A 12,105-nucleotide genomic window follows, 5' to 3' on the forward strand; every position below is an offset into this window, starting at 1 on the left:
TTCGGGGGTTCGAGCCCCACATTGGGCTCTGTGCTGAGAGTACAGAGCCTGCTTGGGGTTCTCTCTCTCTCTACCCCTCCCCTGCTCTCTCTCTCTCTCTCTCTCTCTCTCAAAAAAAAAAAAAAATAAACTTAAAAAGAAAAAAGAATCTGTATATGAACTTGACCTGTTAAAAGAGGCAAATAGGGGGTGCCTGGGTGCTCAGTCGGTTAAGCGTCTGACTCTTGATTTCGGCTCCAGTCATGATCTCAACGTTTGGTGGGATCGAGCCCCATGTTGGGCTCTGTGCTGTGACAATGCGGATCCTGCTTGGGATTCTCTCTCTCCTCTCCCTGCCCCCACCTCAAAATAAAGAAATAAAACTTTAAAAAAGAGGTAAATAGACATATGAGATATGATGGGGTTATATCTCATTTTTTTAAAGGAGGTATAATTACAGCTTGTTGAGATTGTTCTTTAAGCAGTTTGTAGATGTAATTTAGTCCCTTGGGATTGTTCTCTTAGGCAGTTTATACTGATAAAGTAGGAAGACGTCATGGGGTGGCGGGAGTGTGGAGGGAGCAGACTTACCAGGAGCACACTGAAGTCTGTGCCTCTAAAATCCAGTTGGGATTTTGGCTGAAAGGATCTGTGGAGCCATTATTTAAATCCAGGAACTTTGGGAACCTTGGAGGCTCCCTTTATAGACTAAATCTTTGGTCTTGCTGCTGGACAATCCTCCAGGGACATGGAAATCCTACTGTAGATGAGAAAGAGCATGATGATATAAAATATCTACCTGCAAAACCCAAGAAAAGCAACATCATTTTAGGTCTTTCCTCAGACTTGAACTTCTCAGAGGGTGCTTATTTGAACACATTATCTGAAATAGTATTTTTCACGGTCACTTTCTATCCCTTATTATGCTTCCCCCAACTTCTTAGCACTTATCACCCTGTCATATGTTTATTTGTTTAGTATGTCCTCTCGGGAGAGTAGAAAGATCTTTTTTCTTTTTTAACTTTTTTAATGTTTTATTTATTTTTGACAGAGATAGAGCATGACATGGGGAGGTGCAGAGAGAGAGGGAGACAGAATCCAGGCCCTGAGCCCACACAGAGCCCGACATGGGGCTCGAACCCATGAACCACGAGATCATGACCTGAGCCGAAGTCAGATGCTCAACCGACTGAGCCACCCAGGCGCCCCTATAAAGATCTTAAGAACAGATTTTTTTACTTATTTCCAGGACCCAGAATAGTGCCTGGCACACTGTAAGTACCCAATAAATATTTATAGAATGAGTGAATGGAAACATTGAAGAATATTAGGATAATCAAATGAGTTCAGTAATGAGACCAATTATAAAACCACAATAGTATTTCTACAGATAGCAAAAGCCATTTGAAAAATACAGAAAAAGATCATAATTATAAATAACAAAAAAATATAAGATATCCAAAACTAAATAACATTCAAATTTTACTGACAAAAGAACTGAATAAATAAAGAAGTATACCATGTTGTTGAATGGAAAAACATATTGTAAGAATTCCCCCTAAGTTAATCTATGAAGTTAACACAGTATCAATCAAAACCCTAAAGTTTTAGGGGAAAGGGGGAAGAAGACTTGACAAAAAGATTTTAAATGTCATCAGGAAGAATAAATGCTGTAGAACAGTGAATTAAATTCTGAAGAAAGGTACTGATAAGGGACCTTGCTCTACCAGACACAAAAACGTAGGAAAAGACAAATTGGTGGTATATATCAAAAGCTTTAAAAAAAAAAAAAAAAAAAAAGGATATACCCTTTAGCCCAGATGTACCATTGCTAGAATTTTTTCCTGAGAAATAGACAATATGGCAAAACTGTTTATTAAAGCAGTGTCTGTAATGCCAAAACAACAGGAACAATCGGTGTTTCACAAGTAGAGAATGTTTCAAACCAATCATGGCTTAAACAAATACCTGTGGAATACCATGGAAGCTTTGAGAATTATGTAGAACTACATTAATTGCTATGGGAGGTATTCACCATATATTTCTATGTTTGTTTGTTTTTTAAGCTGATTATAAAACAGTGTATCTAGCAGTGTCCTCATTTATGTAAAATTTTTAAATAATAATTTACATATACAGGTGGAGAAATAACCTGGATGGAAGGTTATACATCAGAATATTGACAGTAGCTCCCTTGAAATAAGAATTAAGGATTATTAAGCAGGTTTTTGTTTGTTTTTTGAGTTGTATACTGAAAAACTAGTTTAGTTTTCCCCCAAAATGGGATGACAGTTAAATTCTTCACTGTTGCCACCTGGTGGCTACCACAGAGAAGTTTCTTATTTCTTTGCTATCACCTTAAGAAATAATACATGCAACATCATAATTCTAAAATTGTAAAGAAATCTATAGTATCACCTAGTTCTATTCATCATTTTATAGCTAAGGAAATAAAAGCAAAAAATTTAAGCCACTTGACTGAAGTCACACTGTTGGTAAAACTTAATAATAGTAACAAACATTTGTTGAGCCCTTTTTTCTAAGTACTTTATATGGATTATCTCATCTTATTCTCATAGGAACCTATGAGGTAGATCCTATTTTTACTCTCATTTATCCCCATCTAACATATGAGGATCCTGAAGCTCAGAGAAGGTAAGTGACTTACCCAAGTTTGCACAGGCAGGGCAGAGCCAGGCATTGCGAGGTCCACCTCCCTCTCCTGAACCTTCTCCGTTGTGCCATCGTACTATATGCCAACCCCTCTTCCTTCACTGCTTTTGGTGACAGTTCTTGGCATATCCCCAATGTCATGTTCCTCATGGTTGGGAAAAAAGTATAAACATTTACTGAGAGGGAAGCAAAATAACTTTACCCCCCATGTCTTGTAAGAATCCTGTCCAGGTAAAAACAGACTTACTTTGAGTTGTTCCAGGGTCCAGATAGTAGAGACTCTTCTGTCAGAGACTTGGGACTAGGGATAGGTTTACTTGGGATCCCCTGCTCCAGTTTTATGCTATGCTCCCTGCTTAAGTTTTTTGATCCCAGAGCTTAGAGTTAACATCACTACATGCACTTATTCATGAACTACCCCCACCCCCCTCTCTCTCTTAGCTCTTGCCCAAATTCTCGGGACAATAGTCTCTGACTTTGCATCTCTATCCTTGTGCCTCAAAACCAAATGGTGTAAGTGCTAATAAATGTAAATCCTGTGCTAGGGGTAAATCTATTGGAAGTGAAATTAGAAATCTGAAACAACTAGTGGCTTTACCCTCTGAAACCCTTTGGAAACCCAGGAAGTCTTTCAGAATTGCTCCCAAAATGAAGGCATATCTTTGAATTATCATCTAATTAAAGCTTTTTCTCAGGTACCATCTTGCTTGAAAATAAATTTTAAAATGTATACAAAGGGGCAGCTGGGTGACTCAGTCGTTTAAGCATCCTACTTCAGCTCAGGTCTCATGATCTCACTGTCTGTGAGTTCGAGCCCCATGTCGGGCTGACAGCTCAGAACCTGGAGCCTGCTTCAGATTCTGTGTCTCCCTCTCTCTCTCTCTGCCCCTCCCCTGCTCATGCTGTGTCTCTCTCTGTTACAAAAATAAATAAAAACATTTTTTAAAATGTATACAAATACTGTAAAAGTGTTATTTTCTTTATTTTCCAGCTTTATATTTTTAGAGGACAGTGCAAGCATGAAAATACCTTAGGTGCTAGACAGTCTTGAGTTAAAATTCACATATTAGCTATCACACATTAGGTATGACTTGAGTAAATTATTAAATTACATTTTCATTTAAACTTTTTCTTATCTCTAAAATTAAGGATCATAACATCTGCTTCTAGAGTCTTCCTTTCCCCTCTTCCTCCCTTAAGAAGAAGAGATGATGATTTTTCCTGTCTGAGATTGTCTCCCATATGTCCTGCCTCCTTAAAGGTCTTGACTTAGCCTTTACATAAGTCTCTCCCATTTTAAATAAAACTGAAAAGAAGAAAAAAATTCCTTTGTCTGCATCTCGAGTCAGCTGCCCATCTCTCTCTCCTGCTTTTTAAAGTCAAACTTTCTGAAATACAGCAAAACCTTGGTTTGCAAATATAATTTGTTCCGGAAACATGCTTGTAATCCAAAGGACTCCTATATCAAAGCGAATTTCAAGAACCATTGGCTCAGTTGTGATCATGTGACATTCGGTGTCATGTACTACTTGTATTGCAAGACATTGCTCATTTATCAAGTTAAAATGTATTAGAAATGTTTGCTCGTTTTGTGGAACACTCACAGAACAAGTTACTCGTGATCCAAGGTTTTACTGTACTTCTTTACCATCTTTGCATTGCATCACCTCTCATTCATTCTAGTTTCTCCAAAAGTCCTTAGAAACACCTTACTCCTGCTTTGGTAATTTTCTTCCCTAAATTTTTCCAAGACGTACTTCTTTTATTGTTTTTCTCCTACTTCCCTGATTGCTACCCTTCTTGTCCCTTCCCTTAAAGTTTGTGTAACTCACTTTCTGATCTGGGTTCTTCTTATTCTACAAAATCTCCCTTGGCGATCTTTCCCATGTCCATAGCTTCAATTACCACCCAAATCCGTGCGCCCAGCCCACATCCCCTCTGCTGGACTCACAGATTACATGACCTAGTGCTTGCTTGATTCCCACTTGGATTTCTACAAGTGCCCCAAAATAAAGATGTCATCTTCCTTCTCCAAACTTATTTCTCCTCCAGTGTTACTTATTTTTTAGTGAATGGTGCCATCACTTAACCAGGTGTTCATGGGTTTTTTTCTTGGTTTCTCCTTCTCCTTCAGCTCCTCCCACTCTCAGTCCAGCTAATCATCATGTCCCATTAATTCTACTATATTGGATTAAATTGTGTCCCTCCCTCAAAAAATATATCTAAGGTCCTAACCCCCTGGTAACTATGACCTTATTTGCAAATAGGATCTTTGCAATGTGATTAAGGATCTCAGACAAGATCATATGACTGGTATCCTTATATGAGAAAGAAGAGGTGGAAGGAAAGGGAGAATTGAGACCCAGACAGAGGGGGAAAGGCCTTGTGCAGGGCCCTGTGATGGTGCAGGGAGCTCCTGGAGTGATGCTGCTCCAGTCCAAGGAACACCAAGGACTGCCAGCCCTATCAACACCTTGACTGCAGCCTCTGGCCCCCGAAACTTTGAAAGAACAAATTTCTGTTGTTTGAACGTATAAGAGTGTGGTAATTTGTTATGTAGTCCTGGGAAAACTAACATAGCTACCTTCTAAATATCTCTTGAGATCCCTCCATGTTTCTCCATCTTCACTGCCCCTATCTTATTCAGGCCACAATTAAATCAATCTGCTGCCTTGTCTCCCTGCTGCTAGTCTCAGCCCATCATTTGCAAAGGCATGAAATCTCCCTTACTATTGACAATCTGAGTGGTTTGCCAATGACTCCTGGATTGAGTCTAAATGCCTGGTGTCATAGCTTACAGGACTTCCACTTTGGTTTCTGCTTACTTGTGTAGCCTTATTTCTCACCCACCCTCAATTCTACGCTCTAGGCACGGTAATAATTTCTGATATTTATGGGACACTTATTCTGTGCCAGACACAGCTAAATCTCACAACCACTCCACAAGACAGGAACAAGCTTCTTTCAGTGTCTCAGCCTTTTTTTCTCTTGTCTCTGGGACTTTGCACATGCTGTTCTCTGCCTAAAATAATCTTACTTCCTCTTCCCTTGTTCTTTGTCCCCCTCCTCATCTAGCTAATTCACACTTACACCTTAGGTCTCAGTTCATCCAGCACCCCCTCCATGAGGGATTCCCAGACCTTCCTAAATCTGGGTTATGCGTCCCACCCCAATTGCCCATATTTGCATTACACCCTGCACCTCTCCTATCATCATATACAATATAATTGCCTTATATTTCTTTTTTTTCTTAGTCCATTTGGGCTACCATAAAACATCGCAGACTGGGGGGGTGGGTGGGGAGAGGGAGCAGTGGGTATAAACAACAGACATTTATTCCTAACAGTTCTGGAGCCTGGAAGTCTGATGTCAGACTTCCAGTGCCAGGGGTGGGTGATGGCCCTCTTTTGGGTTGCAGCCTTCTCTTTGGAACCCCACATGGTGAAAAGGGTAAGCAAGTTCTCTCTTCAGCCTCTCTTGTAAGAGCACTAATCCCATTCATGAGGCCTCTACTCTCATGAGCTAATAACCTCTCAAAGGTTTCTCTTCGTAATCTATCAGCCTTGAGGGTTAGGATTTCAACATATGAATTCACATGGAACACATTCAGACCACAGCAACGGGCCTATATCTCACATTGTGTTTTATGCTTCCTGTGGACTGAGGCCATACCCATGTCTTGTAACACCATCCCTGGAGTCTAGCACAGTGCCCGGCACATAAGAGATGCTCGATCAATACATGTTGAGTAAATGAAAGAAACTTGAATAAAGATTGCTACTAGCATTATGTCTCTAACACCAGCTAGGGTGGAAAGGAATGTACCTCCAGACCAAGTTGCCAACCGTTTCCTTCCTCAAAATCCTGATGCCTCCTAGGCCTTTGCTTGGGCCAGTTCTCAAACCTCATTGCAAAGGATTTCCCTGAGACCTGTAGGGCCAGTGAATCCTCACTTCCCTATCATGCTCAGCCCCTCCCCAGTACAAGACTCTCCAGGTGGTCGTCCTCTCCCATTCTGCTCTGCAATCCTACCAGACCCTTCTTGCTCTTTTTCCCTGGGCCCTCTGGCACTCCAGCCTATTTGAAACAAACTCACCTATATTCTCATGGTTGCAACAAAATACTCCTTCTACCTCCTGGCTTTAAACAGAAAGCCTTCTGCTTTCCCTTGAGAAGACTACCTTTTCTACCACCACCTGGGGTGGTTATGTTAACCATACTGGATTGATTATTCTTTTGGAACGCTAGGCTGTAATTCATCGGGTTCCTGAGATTTGAATTTAGTTTCGACCGTTTCCAAGTATTGGCTATTACATAATAGAAGAATTAGAGTTTCTAAAAGGATTTGAAAACAGCAGTAAAGATGTTTATTTTGGAAAGATCCTATAACCATGAATTGCTTTAAAAATGCCACTGAGGGGCGCCTGGGTGGCGCAGTCGGTTAAGCGTCCGACTTCAGCCAGGTCACGATCTCGCGGTCCGTGAGTTCGAGCCCCGTGTCGGGCTCTGGGCTGATGGCTCGGAGCCTGGAACCTGTTTCCGATCCTGTGTCTCCCTCTCTCTCTGCCCCTCCCCCGTTCATGCTCTGCCTCTCTCTGTCCCAAAAATAAATAAAAAACCGTTGAAAAAAAAAATTTAAAAATGCCACTGAACCTAACCATAGCCTCTGAATTTGTCTCACAACTACCAAATTCAAAATGAAAGTACAAAACAAGTGGCACCTGTACCTTGGAGACCTCAGAAACACTACATACGCTACTGATACTGCTTCTTAGCAAACTCCGGGTTTCCTCTAGGCTGTAAGATCCATTGCCCATGAGATACAGCTGCTGCAGGTAGGGGTGGGGTCTTATCAATTAAATGTCTGACCTAGAGCAGTACTCATATCTTGACTTAATTTCTAATGGCCCAGGACTTTGTGGCAAATGATAAAAATCATTAGCTTTTTCTTTTATAATTTATCTAATTTCTAACCTGATGCAAACTGTTAGACTTTCCAGCTGTTAGGCTCCAACAGTAAGGCTCCTATAGTCCAAAATGCAAATTGAAATACCTGGTGATTTTTATTGAGCACTTTCTGGTCTCTTACTCTGGCTCATTGAGACATCTTCTGACCTAAGACTTGTTTAAAGAGGATTAGTCACTCTGTATGATGACCTTTCTTGTGGTAAGTTAATACATTTAAGCCGGCAGTCTAATTTATTCAGACATTTGTGTGAACTAATCTCCCCTAGCTTTATTACCAGTGGATAAACTTCAAAACAGAGTTCCTGAACCTGCATTTTAGCCACATTATTCCTGTTGTCTAACATAATATACTATTACTTGAAGCAATCCATTAGCTGGTCATATGTAAAAATCATGTCAAGTCATATGGAAATACAAATTCTTTGTTACCTTACAGGCTGATTTTGATTATGGAAATTATCCACCTTGTGCTAATCAAATTAAGGGCATTTATAAAGAGTTCATAACATATTTCTAGTTGAGATAAAACTCATTCATTTAATAAATATTCAGTGAGGGTCACCTGGTTGGTTCAGTCAGTTAAGCATTCCACCTTCGGCTCAGGTCATGATCTCAGGTTCATGAGTTTCACACATGAGGGGTGTGAGGTGTTCACGAGCCCCACATTGAGCTCTCTGCTGTCAGCGCAGAGCCCACTTCAGATCCTCTTTCTCCCTCTCTCTCTGCCCCTCTCCTGCTTGCACTCTGTCTCAAAAATAAATAAACATCAAAAATAAATGAATAAATAGATAAATATTCAGTGAGCTTTCCTTTGTGCAAGGCTTTATGGTCAGGGTAGTGAAAGATATAAGAAAAATACATGGTCCCAGGTCCCGACCCAGTTTGGGAGCAAAGATCTCTATAAATAAAAATGCCAAGTAAATCAAGAACTAAAAACAAATTTGAGTTGTCACAAACATCAGATGTTCTCATGTGAATAGTAAGATAGGAGTTGAACTTCTAGGAAGGGGGCATCAATCACTATGGCAAGGGGTGCTTCACAAAGAAAGTGAAAAATATGTTGGGCTATGGAAAGGAATGGGAATTATAGGGTGGATTCCATGCTACATTAATGAAATGAGCAAAAGCTTAGATTTTACAGGTTGGTCTATGAGTCAGTTTGGCTGGAAGAGAGTTTTGTCTAGAGGAATTGTGGGAAATCGGATTGCAGAGGTAAGATGAGGCTAGACTATGCCACTAATGTCAGATGTGTGTGCCAAGCATGAAGATCCATTTCATGTTGGATGAATTTCTTTTATCCTACATGCCCCTCACATATCAAAAGCGCCCATTCTCATGTTTAGACTACAAGCCTAGAACATGGTAGAGCACAGAATCATGGTAACAATCCTGATTTCTAATTTTGGTGGGGCCATGTGTAAAGCTCGCATGGCTCCAAACGTATTTAAGTGTTCGATGAATGCTCCCTTTGAAATCTTAACACTATTCTCAAGTAGTCAAATCATGGAACTACTTACAATTTTCCTGCTTCTTACCGGTAGATTCATTCACTCAGGCAACAAATATTTATTAAGTACCGACTATGTACAAGGCATTTAGTATACACCATGGCGGGTGTATTTAAAGACGAATAAACTTGACTTCTAACCTTAAAAAGCTTCTCACCTGGAACAACATGGAGGTTAGGAGTGCCAGCCCCCACACAGTCGAAACTCCAGATGTAACTTTTGACTCCCCCAAAACATAACTACTAATAGCCTACAATGTTGACAGGAAGCCTTAATGATACCATAGTTTGTTAACATATATTTTGTATGTCATGGATTATATGCTGTATTCTAACAGTAAAGTAAGCTAGAGAAAAGAAGAAAAGCATGAGGAAGAGAAAATACATTTACACTCCTGTACTATAAAAAATCTGTAGGGGTGCCTGGGTGGCTCAATCAGTTAAGCGTCTGACTCATGATTTTGGCTCAGGTCATGACCTCACTGTTCGTGGGTTTGAGCCAAGTGTCGGGCTCTGTGCTGACATCTCAGAGCCTGGAACCTGCCTGGGATTCTGTGTCTCCCTCTCTCTCTGCTCCTCCCCCACTTGTGCTCTCTCTCTCTCTCTCTCTCTCAAAAATAAAATAAACATTTAAAAAAATTTTTTAAATTTTGCATATAAGTGGACATGCACAGTTCAAACCTGTGTTTGTTCAAGGCTCAACTGTAACAGTAAAAACAATAAGGTAAATATTCAAAGTTTAAGATAACACACATATAAAAATGGCTACAAGAAAGATGGAATGTGCTATGAAAGATCAGAGAAAAAAGAAATTCTACTTAGCTGAGAAAAATCTTAAAAAATGGGCAGAACTGGCTTAGTCAGTAATAGAGGAAAGAATATTTCAGAAGAATAGGAAGTATGAGAAAAGGCTTGGCATGGGAAAGCATAGGAATGTTTATAGAATGGTGAAAATCTTTTATTTGTTTGTGCATAGATAAATGTAAAAGTTTTCCAGCTTTTTTTTAATGTATCATTTCATTTTATTATTTGCCTTTTCAAAATTTTTTTCTAAGTAGGTTTCACGCCCAGCATGGAGTCCCTCTGGTAATAATCAGTTTGTTCTCTATAGTTAAGAGTCTGTTTCTTGGTTAGTCTTTTTTCCCTTTGCTCATTTATTTCTTAAATTCCACATATGGATGAAATCATACTGTATTTGTCTTTCTCTAACAGACTTATTTCGCTTAGTATTATACTCTCTAGCTCCATCCATGCTGTTGCAAATGGCAAGATTTTGCTCTTTTTCATGGTTGAATAATATTCCGTTTATATATATACTTACCACAGCTTCTTTATCCATTCATCAACCAGTGGACACTGGGACTGCTTTTATAACTTGCTATTGTAAATAATGCTACTATAAACATAGGAATGCATGTATCCCTTTGAATTAGTGTTTTTGAATTTTTGGGGTAGATACCCAGTAGTGTGATTACTGGATCATAAGGTACTTCTATTTTTATCTTTTTGAGGAACCTCCATACTCTTTTCTACAGTGGCTGCACCACTTTGCATTTCCACCAGTTCAAGAGGATTCCTTTTTCTCCACATCCTTGCCAATGCTTGTTGTTTCTTGTGTTATTGATTTTAGCCATTCTCACAGGTGTGATATCTCATTATAGTTTTGATATTTATTTCCCTGATGATGAGGGTTATTGAGCATCTTTCCATGTGTCTGTTAGCCATGTATTCTTTGGGGAAATATCTGTTCATGCCTTCTGCCTATTTTTTAATTGGATTATTTGTTTTTTGGGTGTTAAGTTGTATTAGTTCTTTGTATATTTTGGATACTAAACCTTTATTGGATATGTTGTTTGAAAAAATCTTTTCCCATTCAGTAAGTTGCCTTTTACTTTTGTCTGTTTCCTTCACTGTGCAGAAGCTTTTTATTTTGATGTAGTCTCAATAGTTTATTTTTGTTGTTATTTCCTCTGTCTCAGGAGACATATCCAGAAAAATGATGCTATGGCTGATGTCAGACAAATTACTGTTTATGCTGTCTTCTAGGATTTTTATGGTTTCAGATTTTTTATCCATTTTGAGTTTATTTTTGTGTATGGTGTTAGAAAGTGGTCCAGCTTCATTCTTCTGCATGTTGCTGCCTAGTTTTCCCAACATTCTTTAATGAAGACTGTCTTTTTCCCATTGGATACCCTTTGCTGCTTTGTTGAAGATTAATTGATCATGTAGATTTCCAGCTTTTTAATTATGATGTGCCAATATTCTATTTGAGAAAGACTTTGTACAACAAGAAAGGAATGCGGCCCTTTCTTTTGTCTTTCAAAGGTTGTGTTTTCAGTAAGCAGCCAATGTGGTCCTCTTGACCACATAGTCTGTAAAGTTAACCGAATGTTCATGAGCAATAATGAAAGAGTACCCAAGGCACAACATTAATACAGACTAATAACCTTATTTGGTCAGAAAGTTTCATTTAACTGTTTAAAAGAAGTCCAAATGCTTCATAATAATTTCTTCTCTAACAGGAGAAAGCTCAACATTGGTTTTTCTACAGCATCTCTAAAGGGATAGTACTCAAAATATAAAGGAATTAACCATTGATATATGCAACAAAAGTGACTCTCAAAATAATTATGCTGAGTGAAAGAAATCAGATTTTAAAAAGTAAATACTGTATGATGTCACTTATAAACCTCTAGAAAATTCAAACTATTCTATAGCTATAGAAAGCTTTAGTTGGAGGCTGGAAAGGGTAGGAGAGAGGGATTACAGAAAGGCATAAGGAAACTTTCTGGAGTGATGAATATGCTTACTACTTGGTGCTGACAATTTCATGGGTGTGTACATGTACCCATTGTACATTTTAAATATGCAATTATTTTCTCTTAAATACAGAGAAAAACTGAAGGTTGATGGTGGGAGGGGTAGGGGGCAGGGAAAATGGGTGATGGGCATTGAAGAGAGCACTTGTTGGGATAAGC

At 39.1% G+C, this 12,105-nt stretch overlaps 1 non-coding gene across 1 annotated transcript; it reads right to left on the bottom strand.

Moving 5' to 3' along the window:
• Positions 1-1,098: 1,098 nt before the first annotated feature.
• TRNAR-UCG (transfer RNA arginine (anticodon UCG)) lies at positions 1,099-1,183 on the bottom strand. The gene has a single exon. It is a non-coding gene; the product is annotated as a tRNA-Arg (tRNA).
• Between the last annotated feature and the right edge of the window lie 10,922 nt (positions 1,184-12,105).

Source organism: Acinonyx jubatus, chromosome B1, assembly GCF_027475565.1.
Source record: "Acinonyx jubatus isolate Ajub_Pintada_27869175 chromosome B1, VMU_Ajub_asm_v1.0, whole genome shotgun sequence".
Classification (NCBI taxonomy): domain Eukaryota; kingdom Metazoa; phylum Chordata; class Mammalia; order Carnivora; family Felidae; genus Acinonyx; species Acinonyx jubatus.